Source organism: Ranitomeya imitator, chromosome 3 (assembly GCF_032444005.1).
Source record: "Ranitomeya imitator isolate aRanImi1 chromosome 3, aRanImi1.pri, whole genome shotgun sequence".
Classification (NCBI taxonomy): domain Eukaryota; kingdom Metazoa; phylum Chordata; class Amphibia; order Anura; family Dendrobatidae; genus Ranitomeya; species Ranitomeya imitator.
Genome location: NC_091284.1, coordinates 88,789,040 through 88,795,039, shown reverse-complemented (window position 1 = coordinate 88,795,039; position 6,000 = coordinate 88,789,040).

Sequence of the window (6,000 nt, the reverse complement as noted above, 5' to 3'; positions counted from 1 at the left end):
TAATCTTAATTTACCGTACTGCATCGCCTAATCCCAGACACCCACGATCTCCTGCAAAAAAAAAGAAAATAATAAACCAACACAAATACTCCCTGTCTGACGTACTTCAATTACCGAGTGTCCCACGATGAGTCCAGCTCTGCTACATCTGGATGCCTTTGGCTGCATGATGCGACCATCCAGCCTGACATCCAGACACAGCAGAGCTTGTAGATGACCACCGGAGATAACTCGGTCTCCAGCGGTCACCTGCCCTGCAATTCTCATGGTCAGCTGACCGTGAGAACTTTGTTAGTGACCGGAGATAACCAGTTCTCGTGGTCAGCTGATCTCATCGTGAAAACTGCAATGGACACAAACTTCCGGCTGTGGCACAAGGTAAGACATATTGGCTATTGCAGATTCAGTCTTCCCAGCCTGGTGCAGGGCTACAATTTTGTTTCTGGTGTCCTTTGACAGCTCTTTGGTCTTCACCATAGTGGAGTTTGGAGTCAGACTGTTTGAGGGTGTGCACAGGTGTCTTTTTATACTGATAACAAGTTTAAACAGGTGCCATTACTACAGGTAATGAGTGGAGGAAAGAGGAGACTCTTAAAGAAGAAGTTACAGGTCTGTGAGAGCCAGAAATCTTGATTGTTTGTTTCTGACCAAATACTTATTTTCCACCATAATATGCAAATAAAATGTTAAAAAAACAGACAATGTGATTTTCTGGATTTTTTTTTCTCAGTTTGTCTCCCATAGTTGAGGTCTACATATGATGTAAATTACAGACGCCTCTCATCTTTTTAAGTGGTGGAACTTGCACTATTGCTGACTGACTAAATACTTTTTTGCCCCACTGTATGTATATATATATATATATATATATATATATATATATATATATATATATATATATATATAGTGTATATTTGCATACATACATGCATACATTGCCTTGGGACTCACACATAATAGCGGTTTCCATTACCTCTGTTGCTGGTGATCATCAATTGAACTAAAATTTATGTTTTAAAATCTATTTACAATAAAAATTCTTATTTTTTATATAGACTTGTGTACTTTTGGTTCTCTTTTCTTGATCATATATAAAATGTGCAGCAGTGTAATATACTTGTATCGTACATGTAATCTTGTTAATGTTATATTTTATATATTAATTTGGATCCGTGGATTTGCCTGGATCTCATTTTCTACGTTGAATGGTATTTATTACACACTAGATGGTGGCCCGATTCTAACGCATCGGGTATTCTAGAATATGCATGTCCACGTAGTATATTGCACAGCCCACATAGTATATTGCCCAGCCACGTAGTATATTGCTCAGTCACGTAATATATTGCCCAGCCACGTAGTATATTGCCCAGCTACGTAGTATATTGCTCAGTCACATAGTATATTGCCCAGCCACGTAGTATATTGCAAAGTGACGTAGTATATTGCCCAGCCACGTAGTATATTGCCCAGTCACGTAGTATATTGCCCTGTCATGTAGTATATTGCCCAGTCACGTAGTATATTGCTCAGTCACGTAGTATATTGCCCAGCCATGTAGTATATTGCCCAGCCACGTAGTATATTGCCCAGTCACGTAGTATATTGCCCAGCTACGTAGTATATTGCCCAGCCACGTAGTATATTGCCCAGTCACGTAGTATATTGCCCAGTCACGTAGTATATTGCCCAGTCACGTAGTATATTGCCCAGCTACGTAGTATATTGCCCAGTCACGTAGTATATTGCCCAGCTACGTAGTATATTGTCCAGTCACGTAGTATATTGTCCAGTCACGTAGAATATTGCCCAGTCACGTAGTATATTGCCCAGCCACGTAGTATATTGCCCAGTCACGTAGTATATTGCCCAGCTACGTAGTATATTGCCCAGTCACGTAGTATATTGCCCAGTTACGTAGTATATTGCCCAGCGACTTAGTATACAGCACAGAGCCACATAGTATACTGCCCAGTCACGTAGTATATAGCACAGCCCACGTAGTATATAACAGTAGCCACGTAATATATATAGCACAGCCCACAGAGTATATAACACTGCCTATGTAGTATATAGCACAGAGCCACGCGGTATCTAACACAGCCCACGTAGTATACAGCAGTGTGGGTACCATATCCCTGTTAAAAAAAATAATTAAAATAAAAAATACTGTAGTTATATAGTCACCTCCTGGGATCCAGCGGAGCTCCGGCGATAGGCGCGAGGCTGCCGTCATCTTCCGTTCCCAGGATGCATTGTGAAATTACCCAGATGACTTAGTGGTCTTGCGACCACTGGGTAATTTCGCAATGCATCGCCGGGAATGGAAGATGGTGGCCGGCGCGAGCGGCTCAGCGGACAACGGAGGGTGAGTATAGCAGGTTTTTTGTTTTTTTATTATTTTTAACATTACATTTTTTTACTATTGATGCCGCATAGGCAGCATCAAAAGTAAAAGGTTGGGGACACACAGGGTTAATAACGGCGGTAACGGAGTGCGTTACCCGCGGCATAACGCGGTCCATTACCGCCGGCATTAACCCTGTGTGAGCAGTGAGTGGAGTGGAGTATGTGGGCGCCGGCCACTGACAGCAGGGAGTAAGGAGCGGCCATTTTCTTCCGGACTGTGCCGGTCGCTGATTGGTCGTGGCTGTTTTGCCACGACCAATCAGCAACTTGGATTTCTAGGACAGACAGAGGCCACGACCAATGAATATCCGTGACAGACAGACAGATGGAAGTGACCCTTAGACAATTATATAGTAGATTATATCCTGCTTGGAACGATGGCTATATACTATAGGAAGGTTTTTGTTTCATAGACGATGTTTATATCCAACGTAAACCATTTTTGAGCTATTTATATCACCTTAATGGGGCTCGTTTTCTTTACTACTATGGAGTTAATAATTCATTACCAAGGTCATCAGCAGCATGCGCATAAAGCTCACAAGTGCTTATATGTCCTCGTAAGGTTTGTTTCATATATATAGACAGGATTTTTTTGGCCGTTATGTATTATCATAATTAATTACTTCTGTGTGTGTTTCAGTCAGTGTTCCAGGAACCCAGTAATGGTTCCAGAGTACTTCATGTCAGTATGCATTAACATACCTGGAGTCAACTAAAATCTATATGTTTGATACCAGATTACCTGGCTTTATGGAAAAAAATATTAACCCTTTAAGAATGCAACTGATACTGATCTTTAGTTGCTTCTATTTTGCAACTTTTTAATTTATTTTTATAAAAACTTATTCTGCTATAATTATTTTTTTCTTCGTTTCCAAAAAGGGTAGTTTTATTCAGTGTTTTTTATTTAGCCAAAGCCAGAAGTGAATCGAGCAGGAAGAGTCGTCTTTTCTTTATATTTTCCTTTGCTCTGGAATTGGATTGAAAAACTTTTTTTTATAGCAAATTCCTGCTGAATACAAATCTGAATATGGTTAAAAAAAATAAGGGAAAAATTATGAAGTTTTTTTTTTCAAACAATGGACTTTTACTGTTTAATGTATGGGCATGCATCTATATGCCAGTGCATAATAATGTAAATACATGAACCCCTGATAATCACAATACTAGGGCTTCCTTTGACAACACTGCAATCAATACTAAATGCAAGAGATATGAGGTATACAGTTATATGAAAAAGTTTGGGCACCCCTATTAATCTTAAGCTTAATGTTTTATAAAAATTGTTTTTTTTTTTTTTGCAACATCTATTTCAGTTTCATATATCTAATAACTGATGGACACAGTAATGTTTCTGTCTTGAAATGAGGTTTATTGTACTAACAGAAAATGTGCAATCTGCATTCAAACAAAATTTGACAGGTGCATAAGTATGGGCACCCTTATCATTTTCTTGCTTTAAATACTCCTACCTACTTTTTACTGACTTACTAAAGCACTTTTTTTGGTTTTCTAACCTCATTGAGCTTTGAACTTCATAGCCAGGTGTATGCAATCATGAGAAAAGCTACTTAAAGTGGCCACTTGCAAGTTGTTCTCCTGTTTGAATCTCCTCTGAAGAGTGGCATCATAGGCTCCTCAAAACAACTGTCTAATGATCTGAAAACAAAGATTATTCAACATAGTTGTTCATGGGAAGGGTACAAAAAGCTGTCTCAGAGATTTAACCTGTCAATTTCCACTGTGAGGAACATAGTAACGAAATGGAAGAACACAGGTACAGTTCTTGTTAAGGCCAGAAGTGGCAGGCCAAGAAAAACATCAGAAAGGCAGAGAAGACTGGTGAGATCAGTCAAGGACAATCCTCAGACCACCTCCAGAGAGCTGCAGTATCAACTTGCTGCAGATGGTGTCACTGTGCATCAGTCAACTATACAACGCACTTTGCACGAGGAGAAGCTGTATGGGAGAGTGATGCAAAAGAAGCCATTTCTGCAAGCACACCACAAACAGTCGGCTGAGGTGTGCAAAAGCACATTTGGAGAAGCCAATTTCTTTTTGGAAGAAGGTCCTGTGGACTGATGAAACCAAGATTGAGTTGTTTGGTCATACAAAAAGGCGTTATGCATGGCAGCCAATAAACACAGCATTCCAAGAAAAACACTTGCTACCCACAGTAAAATTTGGTGGAAGTTCCATCATGCATTGGGGCTGTGTGGCCAATGCCGGCACCGGGAATCTTGTTAAAGTTGAGGGACGCATGGATTCCTCTCAGTATCAGCAGATTCTTGACAATAATGTTCATGAATCAGTGACAAAGTTGAAGTTATGCAGGGCATGGATCTTTCAGCAAGACAATGATCCAAAACACCGCTCCAAATCTACTCAGGCATTCATGCAGAGGAACAATTAAATTGTTCTGGAATGGCCATCCCAGTCCCCAGACCTGAATATCATTGAACATCTGTGGGATCATTTGAAGAGGGCTGTCCATGCTCAGCGACCATCAAACTTAACTGAACTGGAATTGTTTTGCAAAAAGGAATGGTCAAAAATACCTTCATCCAGGATCCAGGAACTCATTAAAAGCTACAGGAAGCGACTAGAGGCTGTTATTTTTGCAAAAGGAGGATCTACTAAATATTAATGTCACTTTTCTGGTGGGGTGCCCATACTTATGCACCTGTCAAATTTAGTTTGAATGCAGATTGCACATTTTCTGTTAGTACGATAAACCTCATTTCAAGGCAGAAACATTACTGTGTCCAACAGTTATTCGATATATGAAACTGAAATAGCTGTTGCAAAAAAAAAAAAACAATTTTTATAAAACATTAAGCTTAAGATTAATAGGGGTGCCCAAAATTTTTCATATAACTGTATGTGGTGCCCCAGGGTCCTGGTCATCACAGTATCATTGCTTCCCCCACAGGGAGAGTGATGTTACGCTTGGGGGCAAGGAGGGATAACTGTCACCAGGTAAACACAAGCATGCAACATGCTCACACTCCAGGCCACCAGGGGGAGCTTTTGATCCTATTTACTAGGTGACTCCCCATATATATGGTAGTTTTGGAGGGAAAGTTAGTTAGTGCCAGACAGCAGACTGGAGCAGTCTGAGGCAGGAAAAACGCATGAATAACAAGCACTTTTCACCTATTGTGTCCCCCTCCATTTCCTTGTAGATTGTAAGCTTGCAAGCAGGGACCTCACCCTTAATGTCACTGTTTAAATTGTCTTAACTTGTACTGAATTTATTTTCTGTACATGTCCCCACTTAGGGTACTTTCACACTAGCGTTTTTTGTAAATCCGTCACAATGCGTCGTTTTGCAGAAAAAACGCATCCTGCAAAAGTGCTTGCAGGATGCGTTTTTTCCCCATAGACTTCTATTGGCGACGCATTTGCGACGGATTTGCACACTTCGCATCCGTCTTGCGACGGATGCGTCGTGCTTTGGCGGACCGTCGGGAAAAAAAAACCCTACATGTAACGTTTTTTTTCTCCCGACGGACCGCTTTTTCCGACCGCGCATGCGCGGCCAAAACTCCGCCCCCACCTCCCCGCACCTTACAATGGGGCAGCGGA